Genomic DNA, 18,669 nt, shown 5'->3' on the forward strand with positions numbered 1-18,669 from the left:
CAAGAGATCCTGAAGCACTCACTCATCATGGGAAAGTACCAATGTGTTTCTTCATTGGTTGCTGGAAGAAACATCTTACAAAAACTCTCCAGGTTATTGACTTTTTAAAGTTTTTCTAGGAAACGTTCTAGATGAATGCTTATTAGTCTTTGTCAGTATGTACTTTTTGCAAAGTGTCTCTGTGGCGCAATCGGTTAGTGTGTTCAGCTATTAATCAAAAGGTTGGTGGTTCAATCCCATCCAGGGACGTAATTGACCTTGTGATCAAATTTTGGTAATATTTAAGTAGACAAGTCATATAGCAGAGGATAGTTTCAATCTGCCTACCTCTGGGTTATGGACCCAGCATGCTTCCATTACAGTACTCTGCTGCACATGTAAGTGCAAGAGATCCTGAAGCACTCACTCATCATGGGAAAGTACCAATGTGTTTCTTCATTGGTTGATGGAAGAAACATCTTACAAAAACTCTCCAGATTATTGACTATTTAAAGTTTTTATAGGAAACGTTCTAGATGAATGCTTATTAGCCTTTGTCAGTATGTACTTTTGCAAAGTTTCACTGTGGCGCAATCAGTTAGTGTATACGGCTATTAACCAAAAGGTTGGTGGTTCAATCCCACCCAGGGATGTAATTGAACTTATTATCAGATTTTGTTGATCTTTAAGTAGACAAGTCAAAATTTCGAAAACCCCTGCTATGGTGTAGGGTACCTGGCCTTCTCTGATGTAATCAGAGTTAGATTTGATTCATACTGTTAACTGGGTAGTATATCACAAGTTATACGGTGTGATTGGTGTGGCTGGTATGAATCTTGACCTTGGATTAACAAAAATCCTTTCCTCGTACTGTCCGTCTCCTCTGGGCACAGTTTCTCTAACTGAGGTATGGAGGAGGGGCATAGAGGGAGGAGCCAGTGCACACCCAGATCTAAAGTCTTTCTTAAAGTGCCCATGTCTGCTGCGGAGCCCGTCTATCCCCCATGGTCCTTACGGAGTCCCCATCATCCTCTACGGACTACGAGAAAAAAAAATTACCGGTAGGTTTAAAATGTTATTTTTTTCTCTGCAACCCACTGCTAAATTGTGCTTCCTAGCTGTTTTTTATAAAATCACTTAATTAAATCTAACTCTGATTACGTCAGAGAAGGCCAGGTACCCTACACCATAAGAGGGGGTTTGAAATTTTGACTTGTCTACTTAAAGATCACCAAAATCTGATGACAAGGTCAATTACATCCCTGGGTGGGATTGAACCACCAACCTTTTGGTTAATAGCCCATGTAAGTGCAAGAAATCCTGAAGCACTCACTCATCATGGGAAAGTACCAATGTGTTTCTTACAAAAATTCTCCAGATTATTGACTTTTTAAAGTTTTTCTAGGAAACGTTCTAGATGAATGATTATTAGCCTTTGTCAGTATTGACTTTTGTGGCAAAACTTGGTTTACCCTGCACCAGACTGGTTATAATTGAATGACTAAATCTCAAACAACCAACTAAACAGAAAAAATATATCAAGCCCAAGTGGGCAACTATTCTGACGTTGGAGGTGCTCCCAGGAATAGTGTACCAGATACAGAATGATTTGGTGGGTGTGGAAGAGCCCACATCTTACCAAATAGAAGAAATTCCTATATTTGGAGCACTCTTTTGATGATTAATGATGTGAAAAAGATGAAAACTGTCTATAATTAAAACTTAGCTTTTATTTATCCAATACTCAACTAAAATAAAATAACAGGGGTATATTAGACGTATCAATTACTTATTCCCCTTTTAAACAGTGGTAAAAATATGAATAATTCAAAAAAGAGCAAATATCATCATCTTAAAATTATTTGTATATTTTGCTCAACAATGGATGATAAGAAAAATGATAGTAATCTATCAAACTTATCCAATGAACAGCAGTAATCACAGAAATTAATGACAAAAAATGATAGTAATCTATCAAAAATATCCTGTGAGCAGCAGAGATGATATTGGTGATATAATTAATTACACCTTGCAGAAAAATACTGCTGTGTATGTGAGATCAGCTTCTCCCCATATTTCACAGAGTAAATCTGTGTTTTAACATCTCTTCCATGTTAAAGAGAAAATAATATCCATGTCTGTTAGAGAATACATAGTTACAATTGGGTTTTACTGCAACATTCTGTCTCCAAAATGATTCATTTGTATCTTGAATGAAAAACTGACACATTAGTGTTGTTTGTCAGGTATGTAACAAATGCAAATAAAGAAAAAACAAGATTATGCTGGCATGGATAGTAGAAAATTAGATAGTGACACTCTAGTCTGCTAGTCCCATCTGCTGTCTAACCTCATCCATGAGCGGAGGAAAGATGAGAGTAGGACCGTCGACTGTGTCACAGAAAAAAGATAGAACTGGCACACTGGCTAGAGACCCCAACGTGGTGTTAGATGGGCCCTGATGCTTATGAGCCTTGCAGGGTCCTAAATGCGCCACTTGGGTCTGAGCCAGAGTCCGAAAATGAAATAAAAAGGCCCACAGTAATAGACTAAATCACAATTGTGTTAATAACACTGCATCATTTAACAACATTTATTGTGCAATGAGATTGCACAAAACAGACCTGCTCCTAATAAAAAACATTGCTGTTGCTAGGTAACAATTGATATTATCTTAATAGGCACAAGTTAAAACAAAATCACAGGTGTTTATATCCCCAATAATTGCGCCTTGTTTATTGCCATGTTTTTGTATGCGTTGGTACTTGTTATTTTATCAAAATTACCTGCAGGTAACTGGTCAAGTGTGAGACTGTAACTCTGAGGGCAAAGGATAGTCGGCACTCCAGTTCACTGATCCCATCTGCTGTCTGACCTCATCATTGGAGCGGAGGACAGATGAGAGTGGGATCGTGGGTTGTGCCGTGGAAAGAAAGGCAGCGGACGGCAGCCTGAGAAGCCGTATGTGGTGTTAGGCGGACCCTGTTGCCACTTGCCTTGCAGGGTCCGGATGCGCCACCGGAGACCGGGTGTCTGTCCGTGAAAGTGAAAGTTGACAGGAAGAGAGAGAGTGTGTGGGGAGTGTCGGGTGAGTGAGTCTGACCCGTAGGTTATTGTACATTACCACTCGCGATCTCCCCGAACTCGATAGATCATTGCCGCTCAGCCGTTCTGAATGACTGCTGTTGGTCACGGCTCCTCCTGCAGTGAGGAGTCCGTGCGTGAGGCCGTTAGTTGGACGTACGTTTCACCACCTGGGCTTGCTCACCTGGCAGCCTATGGTGGTGTTCAGATGGTGCATTTAAAAAGGGGATCATCAACCAATCCCTTTCCTGAGTTCTTAATTGCCTAATTATGGCATAGGTTTGTTCAGCGCTTCCATCCACCTGGCTGTGCTTATTCTATTGAAGCTCCATAAGTAATAGTTAATATACGTAGACCACTAATTATGGCATAATTTTTGTTAAACAATTCTATCCACCAGGCAGTGCTTATTCTATTAAACCTCCATAAATGAAAGTTAATATATGTGGATCACAATGGAATCAATTAAAGTAATGTTCAAAGCGTATGGTGTGTTAGATCAAAAATATCGAATAACGGTTTAATTAATAAACAGAATTTTTTTATGGAGGATAATGGTTAATCAAATCACAGTTATATAAGCTGAAAATCCAACAGAAAAATAAGATTAAAGACAATGTGCGTTTTCTAAACATACATTTAACATAATTAGAATCGACAATATGTTTCAGGAGATTTAAGCTATGACATTCTTAATGCAGAAATTAATTGATTAGTAAGAGGAAATATCTCCTGTGATAATACTAATAATAATAGTGATATCAAAATAAAAGTAATAATCATAATAGGGATAATAGGAAATAATAATAAAAAATAATGAAAATAGATATAAACATGACCGACCTGTTAATCAAAATATGCCAGTGACAGAGGTTGGTGACCCAATCGTCGTAAGTAAGATAAAAGTGACTGTAATTTACTAATTAATAGACGGTTATGATAAATAATAAATAAATAAAACTCTATTTAGAGGAACAAATCTTGTTCTGGAGATGGAAATATTGTGCATTATCCTCGCCGAATATTCATCTTTGATAATATAACCTTAAAGTTTAGGCTTTCCCGCCAAAGTCCGTATAGAGTAAAATTATGCACTGATGAATACGAAGTTGAAATTTGGGGAAATACGGAGGAGAGAAAAATGCAAAATAAATAAAAGTAATAATGATAATAATAAAAAATAATAAATAAGAATAAAAATGAGTATACATTTGAAAATAATAGTAATAATAATAATGATAAATGTAAATGGGTATGAGATAGGTATAGATAAGACAATAAATATAACTGTAAAATAAAAATAAATATAAAGAATGTAAAAATAAGAATAAATATAAATATAAAATTAGAAATTAAAAATGAAACATGAAAATTAAGGATTAGAGATTATAAAGATAAATATAAATATAAAATTTTTTTTTTTTTATAAAAGGGGGGTGGGGGGGGCGGGGGTTTGGGAGGGGGGGGGGGGGGGAAATGGGTATGGAGGGACCAGGGGGAAAAAAGCGGGGGAGGGGGGGGGGGAGGAAAAGGGAGGGGGGGGGAGGGGGGAAAAAGAGGGGGGAAAGGGGGAGGGGGGGGAGGGAAGTGAAAACAAAAGGGGGAGGAGAAAAGGGGGGTGTAATTGAGGGAAGGGAAAATTGGAAGGGGATGGGGAAGGGATGACAGAATGGGGAAAAAAAGGGTTAAATAATGGGAAATGGGTGACTACAGTGCAGGGGAGGCTTGTTTGGTTGTTGTGTATCATTAGTGTTGGTGCTCTGTATTGTGAATGTTATGAAACCTGATTGTGTAGAAATTGACTGCAGGTGATTAATTTAGGTTCTATGTGTAGGTCTGCTCGAAAAATCATCGAGCAGATGTAATTGTGACCTGATGGTTGTGGTATCAGAGATGAAAAATATGTGAATAAAAGTGACAAAATTGAAAAAAGTGACATTAAACACAAAATTAAAAGTGCACATGTGAGAAAACACAAAACAAATGTTTGTGGGTGATAAAGATGTTACCTTGATAGGTAATGTCAAAAAGTGTACCTAGTTGTTGTTCAAAACGGTCTAAAGAGTGTGTATATTCAAATAATAAGAATACTAGTGAGTACAGAATGTGTAAGAATTATAGAAATAAAAATAATGATAATAATAGAACTGGTGAAAAGTGGGGAGGAAAGGGAAAGGACGGTGAGTCAAGGAGGACACCAAGGGGGGAGTAGGTTAAAAATTGGGGTAATAGTTGTATATTGTTGAAATATACTGGTGATTTAATTTGCTATTGCAATTATTATGTTGATACATCTAATGAAAAGTGGCCTGATACACAGCATGTAATGAAAATAGGTCTTGCAGGCCGGGGTAGCACGAATTTGTTGGAGCCTAAGGAAAGGTTGAGTTAAGAAAGGGGAAAGAGAGAAAGAGAGAGAGCGCATACATTGGCGCCATCGAGATCTAAATGGCGTGTCTCAATATCACATGTAAATAATCATCATAGGAACACCGTATAGTTTATGTGTTCGTTGAGACCTGATGGAGCTAAACTTCCCAATAGGTAGGTCCACTGGCTCTCCTTTTTGAGTAGTTCCTGCATTACATCGCCCCCTCTGATTCCAAGTTTGACCTTTTCCAGGCCAAAAGCTTGCATTCGATGGGTGTTGTCATTATGGTGGAGATGAAAATGTCTGGCCACCGTGGTTATTTGTCGGAAGTTCTGCATATCCCTATCCACGTTTCGGATTGTTCCTGCATGTTCCAAAATCCGTTGTTTAAACATCCGTGTGGTTATTCCCACATATCTTTTGCCACACAGGCACTGTAGGCAATACACCACATTGGTTGTTTTGCAGTTGAAGTAATCGGAGATCCTGTGTTGGTTACCAAATTTGTCTGTGATTTCTTGTGTTGGCTTCATATAGTCACAGGCCCTGCAGGTCCCACAAGGGTATGTGCCTCTTACTGAAGGAGAGACGGAAGGGAGTCGTTGGTAATGACTTTGTACCCAATAGTCCTTTAGGTTGGGTGACCTTCTCCAGCTCATCGAGACCTTGTCTCCCAGGCTAGTTGCTAGGTCTGAGTCAGACAACAGAACATGCCAGTGTTTTTGTATACCTTCTTTAAGTTGTCTCCACTCCTGACAGAAGTCTCCCACAAATCTCAGGTCATCTTGATCCTTCACTTTCTTTTCTTGGAAGATGAGGGAATTCCTAGTTGTTTTCAAAAGGGAGTTCCGTGCCTTTTTAATGGATCTATTGCTGTAGCCTCGTTCCTTGAGACGGGCCGCTACCTCCTCACTTTTGTGTCGGTAGGTTGCCTCATCCGAACAGTTCCTCTTTAATCTTAGGAACTCCCCTTTGGGGATGTTTGCTATAGTGGGAGGGAAATGTGAGCTGGAATTATGGAGAATGCTATTTGTAGCTGTCTCCTTACGATGTAGCTCTGTAGCTAACATGTTTCCTCCATCCCTATAGATTTTTAGATCAAGAAAGGAGATTTCCTGACTGCTATGATTCATCGTTAGTCTCAAATTGAGGTTGTTCTTATTAAGATCTGTTAGAAAATCAAACAGTTCACTTTCAGAACCATCCCAGATGACGAGAACGTCATCTATATAACGCAGCCAGGTGATAATATGCTGTGTATGTTGATCATTGATGTCAGAAAAAACATGTTCTCTTTCCCACCACCCCAGGAAGAGGTTGGCATATGTGGGCGCACATGCCGCCCCCATAGCCGTCCCTCTAACCTGAAGGTAGTAGTGGTCATTGAAGACAAAATAATTTCTGTGCAGTACAAATTTTAATAATTTCAGCAAAAAGAGTTGAAAATCACCCATTCCTTCCATGCGTAGGAAATATTCAACTGCTTTTAACCCAAGATCATGGGATATGCACGTATAAAGAGACTCGACGTCCATACTGACTAAGATGTGTCTGGACTCTAGGTGGACATCATTTAGTCTTCTCAGGACATCTGGTGTGTCTTTAACATATGAGGCTAGCTGTGTTACATGTGTTCTGAGATGGGTGTCCAGAAAAATACTGGCCTTTTCCGAGAGTCCACCTATTCCGGACACTATAGGGCGTCCTGGCGGTTCCTGTAGATCCTTATGAACTTTTGGGAGTAGATAAAATGTTGGGATTTTTGGATTGGTCATATATAGAAAATCACGTTCTTCCTTAAGGATCGTACCATTTGTGAAAGCCCGGTTTATCATGTTGTTATACAACTCCATATAGTTTTGGGTAGGGTTGAGTATAAGTTTTTGATAGCATGTTGTATCATTTAGCTGTCTTGAAGCTTCCCTCATGTACATAACTTTGGGCCACAAAACGGTGTTGCCCCCTTTATCCGAGGGTTTGATTATGACATCATCCCATTCCTTTATCTCTGCTACGGCCGATCTTTCCTTCTGGTTCAGGTTACCTGTCCGTCTGTTATGTCCAGATTTCTTGTAAATATTGTCAAATTCTCTGGACACCAAATTTAGGAAAACCGTGGTTTCTGGACTAATAGATTCCTGAGGAATAAATGTTGATCTTTTTTTGCAAATTTTTCTGGTAGTAATAGAGTTATCCAGGGATTGTGATTCATTCCTGGATAGTTCCTCAAGGGACTCCAGAGCTTCCTCTTCTTGAGAGGACCATGATGGAATATTGTCCCCTTCTTCTGGGCTTATTCCCTGACCTGAGGAGTGTGGAAGAGAAAGATTATCATCTGATTTCATCGAGAAGAACTTCTTTAAAAGAAGTTTTCTTCCAAAAAGGCGTAGGTTTTTCTCCCACAAAAACCTATTAAAAGGCTTAGAGGGTGAAAAAGATAGGCCCTTCCTGAATATATTGATATGATCTTCTGTAAGGATCCGTTCAGAGAGGTTGATAATATTGAGTGTGTCACTATCGCTCATTTTTTCTTGTACGTTCGAATTGGATATCTCCCCGGTGGGGGTGATTCCCATCTCTGTCTGTTTTTGGTTTTTCTTACGGCCACGTCTCGTCTTCCTCTTGTGGCTTGTCCCCGACGTGTCCTGCCGTCCTCTAAAAAAGAGAGTCTTTGATCCAATTCTCCTTTGTGGCTAGCAGTGCTTGAAGATGTGTGATCACCTGTATCCTCACTGCCTGAGGAGTCAATTTCAGATGATATATAAGAGTCCTCTCTATGCCTTCTAGGTTGTTGATCTGATATCTTATGCCATCTGAACACTTTATTGTTGACAAAATCTCTTGTGTCTCGTGCAAACTTTGTTCTTTTTCTCTCTATGATAGTATCTTCGTATTGTTCCAGTTCCTTTTTCTGGTCCTCAAAGCACTTCTGAAAATTCTTGTTTTGTTCCCAGGTTTCTAATTTCTTGCCCAGGATGTTAATCTCTTTTTGGCATTCTTCAAGGGCCAAATGGTCGTGCTTAATGAGGATCCCGATCAGTTCTGATGAACATTTCTGGAGAGCTTTTTCCCACTCCTGTTTTAAGTTCTCCGTTGCTAACTCAAAAGCCGGGAAGGTTTTTGGGCGTAGACCCCTTGGGACGATTTTGTGTTTGATATAATTCTCCAAACTCGTTAGGTCCCAGTTGGTTCGGATTTGTTTCTGTAACAGTCTTTTTAGTTTTTGAAAGTCCCCTTCCCAGTTTGGTTCTGGTTCAGAAACGCTGACAGAGCTGGAAAAAATACTATCCAAATCATCTATTTTACGTTTCGATGTTAGTTCCGAGAGAAGTTTGAACTGAGACATATCTATCTGGTGAAGTGGTCAAGATTAGAGAAACAGACAGCTAAGGAACGTTTTTCATAGAATGGTCTGTCCGATCTGAGAAGAATTGTTATGTCTGTGCTAGGGTGGAGAGCTGAGTAAAGAACTCAGAAAACAGTATGTGGCAAAACTTGGTTTACCCTGCACCAGACTGGTTATAATTGAATGACTAAATCTCAAACAACCAACTAAACAGAAAAAATATATCAAGCCCAAGTGGGCAACTATTCTGACGTTGGAGGTGCTCCCAGGAATAGTGTACCAGATACAGAATGATTTGGTGGGTGTGGAAGAGCCCACATCTTACCAAATAGAAGAAATTCCTATATTTGGAGCACTCTTTTGATGATTAATGATGTGAAAAAGATGAAAACTGTCTATAATTAAAACTTAGCTTTTATTTATCCAATACTCAACTAAAATAAAATAACAGGGGTATATTAGACGTATCAATTACTTATTCCCCTTTTAAACAGTGGTAAAAATATGAATAATTCAAAAAAGAGCAAATATCATCATCTTAAAATTATTTGTATATTTTGCTCAACAATGGATGATAAGAAAAATGATAGTAATCTATCAAACTTATCCAATGAACAGCAGTAATCACAGAAATTAATGACAAAAAATGATAGTAATCTATCAAAAATATCCTGTGAGCAGCAGAGATGATATTGGTGATATAATTAATTACACCTTGCAGAAAAATACTGCTGTGTATGTGAGATCAGCTTCTCCCCATATTTCACAGAGTAAATCTGTGTTTTAACATCTCTTCCATGTTAAATAGAAAATAATATCCATGTCTGTTAGAGAATACATAGTTACAATTGGGTTTTACTGCAACATTCTGTCTCCAAAATGATTCATTTGTATCTTGAATGAAAAACTGACACATTAGTGTTGTTTGTCAGGTATGTAACAAATGCAAATAAAGAAAAAACAAGATTATGCTGGCATGGATAGTAGAAAATTAGATAGTGACACTCTAGTCTGCTAGTCCCATCTGCTGTCTAACCTCATCCATGAGCGGAGGAAAGATGAGAGTAGGACCGTCGACTGTGTCACAGAAAAAAGATAGAACTGGCACACTGGCTAGAGACCCCAACGTGGTGTTAGATGGGCCCTGATGCTTATGAGCCTTGCAGGGTCCTAAATGCGCCACTTGGGTCTGAGCCAGAGTCCGAAAATGAAATAAAAAGGCCCACAGTAATAGACTAAATCACAATTGTGTTAATATCACTGCATCATTTAACAACATTTATTGTGCAATGAGATTGCACAAAACAGACCTGCTCCTAATAAAAAACATTGCTGTTGCTAGGTAACAATTGATATTATCTTAATAGGCACAAGTTAAAACAAAATCACAGGTGTTTATATCCCCAATAATTGCGCCTTGTTTATTGCCATGTTTTTGTATGCGTTGGTACTTGTTATTTTATCAAAATTACCTGCAGGTAACTGGTCAAGTGTGAGACTGTGACTGTAACTCTGAGGGCAAAGGATAGTCGGCACTCCAGTTCACTGATCCCATCTGCTGTCTGACCTCATCATTGGAGCGGAGGACAGATGAGAGTGGGATCGTGGGTTGTGCCGTGGAAAGAAAGGCAGCGGACGGCAGCCTGAGAAGCCGTATGTGGTGTTAGGCGGACCCTGTTGCCACTTTTTGATAGATTACTATCATTTTTTGTCATTAATTTCTGTGATTACTGCTGTTCATTGGATAAGTTTGATAGATTACTATCATTTTTCTTATCATCCATTGTTGAGCAAAATATACAAATAATTTTAAGATGATGATATTTGCTCTTTTTTGAATTATTCATATTTTTACCACTGTTTAAAAGGGGAATAAGTAATTGATACGTCTAATATACCCCTGTTATTTTATTTTAGTTGAGTATTGGATAAATAAAAGCTAAGTTTTAATTATAGACAGTTTTCATCTTTTTCACATCATTAATCATCAAAAGAGTGCTCCAAATATAGGAATTTCTTCTATTTGGTAAGATGTGGGCTCTTCCACACCCACCAAATCATTCTGTATCCAGTATTGACTTTTGCAAGGTGTCTCTGTGGCGCAATCGGTTAGCATGTTTGGCTATTAACCAAAAGGTTGGTGGTTCAATCCCACCCAGGGATGTAATTGACCTTGTAATCAGATTTTGGTGATCTTTAAGTAGACAAGTCAAAATTTCAAAAACCCCCCTTATGGTGTAGGGTACCTGGTCTTCTCTGATGTAATCAGAGTTAGATTTGATTAAGTGATTTTATAAAAAAAACAGCTAGGAAGCACAATTTAGCAGTGGGTTGCAGAGAAAAAAAAATATGCTGGCAGAAAAGTCCAATTGAGTGATTAAACAGCTCTTCATTTTCTGATTTTATGTTTATGCTAACAAATTTGCTCTCTGAAAAGTGTCCACAAAGCCAAGTCTCTGATTAACACCTTTGTAGGAATGGTTTTTCACCTATTACTGAAATAAACTTGCTTCATTGGAAAGGCATCAAAGATGCATCCTCATTTCAATGTCTACTGAAATAATACAGGTTGACACCAGGAAACGTCACTGCATCCTTGCTGCTTCCTCACGGGGAAGTCTGTTTAATGTGAAAACAAGGTGATATCTAATCAGCACACAGGTAAGGAATTAAGAAAATCTTTCTTTATGGGTGAAGATGTTTCTCACAAATTGTTGTCCCAATGCATCATTGAAATTCAAGATGGAAGATGATTTTCATATATCACTTGTACATTTTGCATTGCTCTTCTGGTGACAATGTAGTTTGTTTTTGTCAATTACCATTTCAGTAATAGGGTAAAGAAAATTAAGTGGATTTTTTAAAGAAAACAATGCTGTCAATATACTATTAAAACAAATTAAAATGATAAAAGTTATTGTACTTTAAGTAAAAATAAAAGAGCCAAAATATCAATCCCAGTTTTTGATTACTTTAATTATAAAAAAAAAAATGCACATAGCAGAGGATAGTTTCGATCAATCGACCTCTGGGTTATGGGCCCAGCATGCTTCCATTGCACTACTCTGCTGCTCATGGAAGTGTAAGAGATCCTGAAGACTAAATTGATTAAAGGCCTAAAAGTACTGGACTATAAGGAAAGACTTACTAGGCTGAATATTTATACACTAGAAAAGAGGTGCCTAAGAGGAGATATTATTAATATCTTCAAATATGTAAAGATACATAACAAAAAGTTATCAGAGGAATTATTTATTAAAAGAACACGTGGTCACTCGCTGCGACTGGAGGAAAGTTCAGAACGCAATGGAGGAAAGGTTTCTTCACTGTTAGGGCAATCAGGATGTGGAATTCCCTGCCAGGGAAGGTGGTAATGGCGGACTCTGTAATTGGATTTAAAAAAGGAATGGATACATTTCTGAATGAAAAAGCTATCCAAGGTTATAATACTTAAAATATCAACATGGTTAATCCGGGGGTAACATGAGTTATAGTAGCTAACTAGTCATAAAACATTATTCAGCAAGTATGTAGAATCATCACAACTTAAAACAGGTTGAACACGATGGGCAATTTGCCTCTATTCAACCTCAAAAACTATGTTACTATATTACTATGTTATTGTAGTATACAGAACACCACAATGCAATGAGCAGTGATAGTGAGCACTGATGAGGATACTAGAACTGACACTGAGCAGCAAGATGCAGCACTGGACTATTAGTAATGTACTGTAGTATGCTGAGCACCACAATGCAGCACAAGACAATGAGCAGTGATACTGAGCACTGATGAGGATACTACTGAGAACTGACACTGAGCAGGAGAGACACACTACTAGTATTACTGAGCAGCAATAAGTAACCACTGATACTGAGCACTGATATTGAGATTTCCACTGAGAGAACATAGCCACGTCCTCTCCGCTCTCTCTTCAATGCACGAGTAAAAATGGCAGCAACGCGCAGCTCTTTATATGGAATCCGAATCTCGCGAGAATCCGACAGCGGGAGGATGACATTTTCCCTTGTTCAGGTTTTCCGAGTCAGGCGGGAACAACCGAGCCTGCCTCGGACCAGTGTAAACCACGTGGAGTTCGTGGGGAATTCGGTTCTCGGAGAACCGAACCCGCTCCTCTCTACCTTATACCCATCAATTTTTTTATTTTCAATCTAAGCCCCTGCAGTTTTCTGTAAGCATCTGCTTCGCTATGATGATCAACAAGTCACAAGGGCAAACACTCAGGGTTTGAGGCGTAGATCTTAGGACCAGCTGCTACAAGCATGGCAGAAGTGTCACTATCACTGGTGACACCCAGAGAGGTGGCGAGGGAGATTGTAATGCAGTGCGCGCAGATAAGCAGCGCAATGGTAAAAAGGAGGCATGGTTTCATAGGTAGGGGCGTGGCCTGGTGGCCTGAATCTACATTTTGTTGCTCCGGGTGTCCCGGGGGTTGGGGGCTGCACCCGGGGACTAGTGTGTGAGCGGTGCTGGCTCCTGCACAGTGACAGGGCATGGCCACCCAGCATGACGCCTCCCTTCTTGACCATGCTGTAATTGCAGTCGCACTGCAGTTCAGCGTGATCATAAAAAATGGTGTAGGCTCCTGCTGGTGCAGACTGTATGTGCGCGCAGGAAGCCGCCACCATTTTTGTGATCACAGCGGCTGAATGTGATGTCATACAGCCGCTGTGACCACGCCCCCTGTGTCTCCTCCGTTGCAGACCCCATTTTGAAGCCTTGCCCCCGCACCGCTCCATCCCTGACTTGGAAATGGAGTGTTGCTGACCCACCTCTCCCCCCCTTCCCCGCCCCGATTGACAGGCAGAGGCGATCACATTCTCTGCGGGGTGCCGCAGAAAATGCAGGCACATGCGTATGCTCTTAGCAATTTTTGCAGTTGGATCGCTTATTGTGATTGCAATCCAACCTGAATCAGGCCCTATTACCTATCACAATGCGCTGCGGGCAGTACAAAATTGGGTTAATATAGGAGAAAAACCCCCAGACCTGTGCTCCTTAACTGTACCTGGTGGCTAGTGGAGCGGCTGCCCAGTAATCAGTGTCCACCGCAGTGCGCACACGGCCCACCCCCTACGGCCTCGCTCCCCTTCATCAGCGGCCTCGTGATCCGGAAGGGTGGTGTGTGTGTGACTGACCTTAGGATGAAACCGGAGCCTCCGCTGCAGTGACCCAGCAACCAGGGCACGGGAGTATACAGCGCCGCTGGGAGTGATGAAGCTGCAGTAAAGATGTCTATTAGACCTAGCCTGCTGCAGCCCTTGTAGATTCTCATAAAACAAGTTCTTCTTTTCTTGTCAAAATTAATAGCTAAGAATAGGCTGCCTGAGGCAGGCCCCTGTTAATTGGCCTGCTACTGAAGGCACCAACTACAAACTGAGCTCCCTGTTCATGGAAGCGGGGTTATAGAGGAGAATGCACTGAGCTTCTTGGGAACAGTCAAAAGCTTTGAGCCGGTTGGTGCCTCAGATCAAGATCCTACTCTACACCCCAATGTGAATCCTTGTGGAGTCCAGTGTACCCCACAGAAGAAATTAATGTGTCACACCCATTGGCAGCAACCTTAGAATAGCTGCTGACGGGCACAATTGAGAAAGGAAGGGGGGGGGGGACATTTGAATCCAGCACATATATGCAATTCAAATATGTAATTTGTACCTTCCTATTTTAAAATATAATGGATGAACCTCACCCTGTGAGAACAATCTTCATGATCAAGAGATCTAATATGTAAAATAAGTATGAGTTGGGATAGGGCTGGGGAGGGTGGCAGCTCGGGCAGCCCCTCCCCCGTCAAGTTAAGGAGATTCAACTGAGGAAGCACAAGGGAACTCTCGTCTGGGGACAACAACTGCAGGGAGACCACATCTTTTCAGATGAACATGGGAGGGCGGAAGGCTGCCTAATACTGAAGCACCATCAAATATCAAACCATATCCAACAACTAGTACAAGCATTCCTGGGGGAAGGTCTGCAGCAGACGGATTTGCATACGGTGATGTCATCCAAGCAGTGGGCCAAAGTTGGCTGGAACCCTCATCTGCATATAAAAAGAGAAAAGGGGCATGCAGGGCATGGCGGCCTTTTGCAGTGCTTGGATGACCCCTAGTTCGCATTAAACACCCCCACCCTCCTTTGGTGTGGGGCTCATGTTGGCCATGCCCCATCCCCTGAAGCATTCATGCTGATTTCTTGCAGCAGCTGGGCACTGTAACAGCTCCAGAGCTGCTCTGTAAGGCAAGTAAAAGGGTGTGGGCCCTGCAGCACCACCTGTAGTTCGCATTGTGCGTTGGAAGGCACAAAGTAAGCAGACGGGAGGAGAAGTCAGGATAGTACACAAGGGCATCCTTTTCTCTTAGTCCGTAGAGGATGCTGGGGTCACATTAAGAACCATGGGGTATAGACGGGATCCGCAAGAGACATGGGCACTTTAAGACTTTCAAAGGGTGTGAACTGGCTCCTCCCTCTATGCCCCTCCTCCAGACTCCAGTTATAGGAACTGTGCCCAGGGAGACGGACATTTCGAGGAAAGGATTTATTGTTAAACTAAGGTGAGCATCTTACCAGCTCACACCTTAAGCATGCCGCAGAACGTGGCATTCAACAGAACACAAGCCAACGGCATGAACAATTGCAGCAAAAAGCTGACCAGAACCGTAACACAACATGTGTATAACCACAAGTAATAACTGCAGACACAGTATGGACTGGGACGGGTGCCCAGCATCCTCTACGTACTAAGAGAAAAGGATTTACCGGTAGGTATTAAAATCCTATTTTCTCATACGACCTAGAGGATGCTGGGGTCACATTAAGAACCATGGGGTTATACCAAAGCTCTTGAACGGGTGGGAGAGTGCGTACGACTCTGCAGCACCGAATGACCCAACTTGAGGTTATCATCAGCCAAGGTATCAAACTTGTAAAACTTAGCAAAAGTGTTTACTAAATAGCTGCTCGGCAAAGTTGCAATGCCGAGACTCCCCGACCAGCTGCCCAGGATGAACCCACCTTTCTAGTAGAATGGGTCTTCACCTAATTCAGTAACGGCAATCCTGCCGTGGAATGAGCATGCTGAATCTTACCACAGATCCAGCGCATAATGGTCTGCATGGAAGCAGGACACCCAATCATGTTGGGAGCATACAGGACAAACAGAGCCTCTGTTTTCCTAATCTTCATGAAAGATCAAATAAAGGCTCTTGTGATACTGCATGGTTTGTACTGTTTTCCATGTGCTCCCAGATCTTTCAAGCAAGTAGCATGGTCAAGAAAGTTCTGTTTGAAAAGAAACAAACATTTACTGTCATTGTTATGCAAATAAACTTACATTAAAGCTAACAAGAAAGCACACTCGTTCTGTCTTTAAACTGATAAAAGAAACCCCAATAATATGGGGCATGCAAAAATTGAGATAAAACTCAGTTTTGCTCCTCTCCACGGAAATCTTTAATAAAAGGCGAAATATTTGTTAGTTCTGAAGAGAAACCAGAGCATGACCAAGATTCCACCTGTCGCCTGAGTGCCATGCCAGCAGTTCTCATTCAGCTCAAAGTGAGCACCCAATTTGAATGAAAGAAAGCAGATTTCTCACCAGGCTTCCCCTTGCTATAAACATGGTTTGTACTCTTTTCCATGTGCTCCCAGATCTTTCAAACAATTAGTGTGGTCAAGAAAGTTCTGTTTGAAAAGAAACAAACATTTACTGTCATTTCTATGCAAATGAGCTTACATTAAAGCACACTCGTTCTATCTTTAAACCAATAAAATAAAACCCCAATAAGATGGGGCATGCAAAAATTGAGATAAAACTCAGTTTTGCTCCTCTCCACGGAAATCTTTAGTAAAAGGCGAAAGATTTGTTCGTTCTGAAGAGAAACCACAGCATGACCAAGATTCTACCTGTCGCCTGAGTGCCATGCCAGCAGTCCTCATTCAGCTCAAAGTGAGCACCCAATTTGAAAGAAAGAAAGCAGATTTCTCACCAGGCTTCCCCTTGCTATAAACATGGTTTGTACTCTTTTCCATGTGCTCCCAGATCTTTCAAGCAATTAGTATAGTCAAGAAAGTTCTGTTTGAAAAGAAACAAACATTTACTGTCATTTCTACGCAAATGAGCTTACATTAAAGCACACTCGTTCTATCTTTAAACTGATAAAAGAAACCCCAATAAGACGGGGCATGCAAAAATTGAGATAAAACTCAGTTTTGCTCCTCTCCACGGAAATCTTTAGTAAAAGGCGAAAGATTTGTTCGTTCTGAAGAGAAACCAGAGCATGACCAAGATTCCACCTGTCGCCTGAGTGCCATGCCAGCAGTCCTCATTCAGCTCAAAGTGAGCACCCAATTTGAAAGAAAGAAAGCAGATTTCTCACCAGGCTTCCCCTTGCTATAAACATGGTTTGTACTCTTTTCCATGTGCTCCCAGATCTTTCAAGCAATTAGTATGGTCAAGAAAGTTCTGCTTGAAAAGAAACAGACATTTATTGTCATTGTTATGCAAATAAACTTACATTAAAGCTAACAAGAAAGCACACTCGTTCTGTCTTTAATCCGATAAAAGAAACCCCAATAATATGGGGCATGCAAAAATTGAGATAAAACTCAGTTTTGCTCCTCTCCACGGAAATCTTTAGTAAAAGGCGAAAGATTTGTTCGTTCTGAAGAGAAACCAGAGCATGACCAAGATTCCACCTGTCGCCTGAGTGCCGTGCCAGCAGTCCTCATTCAGATCAAAGTGAGCGCCCAATTTGAAAGAAAGCAGATTTCTCACCTGTCTTCTCCTTGCTATAAGCATGGTTTGTACTGTATTCCATGTGCTCCCAGATCTTTCAAGCAAGTAGCATGGTCAAGAAAGTTCTGTTTGAAAAGAAACAAACATTTACTGTAATTTCTATGCAAATGAGCTTACATTAAAGCACACTCATTCTATCTTTAAACCGATAAAAGAAACCCCAAAAAGATGGGGCATGCAAAAATTGAGATAAAACTCGGTTTTGCTCCTCTCCACGGAAATCTTTAGTAAAAGGCGAAAGATTTGTTCGTTCTGAAGAGAAACCAGAGCATGACCAAGATTTTTATCTGAAAATATGTGTTCTCCCTGCAGTTGTTGTCCCCAGATGAGAGTTCCCTTGTGCTGCCTCAGTTGAATCTCCTTTACTTGACAGGGGGATGCTCGAGCAGCGACCCTCCCCAGCTCTAGCCCAACTCCTACTTACCTGCCAGGTGAGATACTATGATCATGAAGGTGCTTCTCCCAGGGCAAGGCTCACCCATTGCACTCTGGGTGTGCTGCTTCTGCGATTTCCCCAAATGTGGGAAACTTGACTGCATAATTTGTGTTTCCCCTGGTCGGCTCTCGTATAATTCAGATCTCTTTGTCTCAGGTCTCTCTCCAGCCTAGTTTGCTGTCTGTTTCTACTTCTCTTTTCTTGAGCCGCTCCCTTCTATGCCCTTGCGCACTATCCTGACTTCTCCCGTCTGCTTACTTCGTGCCTTCCAACGCACAATGCAAACTACAGGTAGTGCTGCAGGACCCACACCCTTTTACTTGCCTTACAGAGCGTCTCTGGAGCAGTTACAGTGCCCAGCTGCTGCAAGAAATCAGCTTGAATGCTTCAGGGGCTGGGGAATAGCCAACATGAGCCCCACACCGAAGGAGGGTGGAGGTGTGTAATGCGAACTAATGGTCATCCAAGCGCCGCAAAAGGCCGCCATGCCCTGCACGCCCCTTGTCTCTTTTCATATGCAGACGAGGGTTGAAGCCAACTTTGACCCACTGTTTGGATGACATCACCATATGCAAATCCATCTGCTGCAGGCCTTCCCCCAGTAATGCTTGCACTAGTTGTTGCATTTGGTTTGTTGT

General features: G+C 41.1%; 7 non-coding genes across 7 annotated transcripts; 2 read left to right on the forward strand and 5 right to left on the reverse strand.

Moving 5' to 3' along the window:
* The first annotated feature begins 10,870 nt into the window (after positions 1-10,870).
* On the forward strand, positions 10,871-10,944 carry TRNAN-AUU (transfer RNA asparagine (anticodon AUU)). The gene has a single exon. It is a non-coding gene; the product is annotated as a tRNA-Asn (tRNA).
* A 5,238-nt stretch (positions 10,945-16,182) lies between these two features.
* LOC135023413 (U5 spliceosomal RNA) lies at positions 16,183-16,298 on the reverse strand. The gene has a single exon (XR_010220367.1). It is a non-coding gene; the product is annotated as a U5 spliceosomal RNA (small nuclear RNA).
* A 275-nt stretch (positions 16,299-16,573) lies between these two features.
* Positions 16,574-16,689, reverse strand: LOC135023400 (U5 spliceosomal RNA). Its single transcript, XR_010220354.1, has one exon. It is a non-coding gene; the product is annotated as a U5 spliceosomal RNA (small nuclear RNA).
* Positions 16,690-16,963: 274 nt separating this feature from the next.
* Positions 16,964-17,079, reverse strand: LOC135023389 (U5 spliceosomal RNA). Its single transcript, XR_010220343.1, has one exon. It is a non-coding gene; the product is annotated as a U5 spliceosomal RNA (small nuclear RNA).
* A 286-nt stretch (positions 17,080-17,365) lies between these two features.
* Positions 17,366-17,481, reverse strand: LOC135023374 (U5 spliceosomal RNA). Its single transcript, XR_010220328.1, has one exon. It is a non-coding gene; the product is annotated as a U5 spliceosomal RNA (small nuclear RNA).
* A 270-nt stretch (positions 17,482-17,751) lies between these two features.
* Positions 17,752-17,867, reverse strand: LOC135023380 (U5 spliceosomal RNA). Its single transcript, XR_010220334.1, has one exon. It is a non-coding gene; the product is annotated as a U5 spliceosomal RNA (small nuclear RNA).
* A 144-nt stretch (positions 17,868-18,011) lies between these two features.
* LOC135023238 (U1 spliceosomal RNA) lies at positions 18,012-18,174 on the forward strand. Its single transcript, XR_010220240.1, has one exon. It is a non-coding gene; the product is annotated as a U1 spliceosomal RNA (small nuclear RNA).
* Positions 18,175-18,669: the final 495 nt, after the last annotated feature.

This window comes from Pseudophryne corroboree, unplaced genomic scaffold (genome assembly GCF_028390025.1).
Source record: "Pseudophryne corroboree isolate aPseCor3 unplaced genomic scaffold, aPseCor3.hap2 scaffold_396, whole genome shotgun sequence".
Lineage (NCBI taxonomy): Eukaryota > Metazoa > Chordata > Amphibia > Anura > Myobatrachidae > Pseudophryne > Pseudophryne corroboree.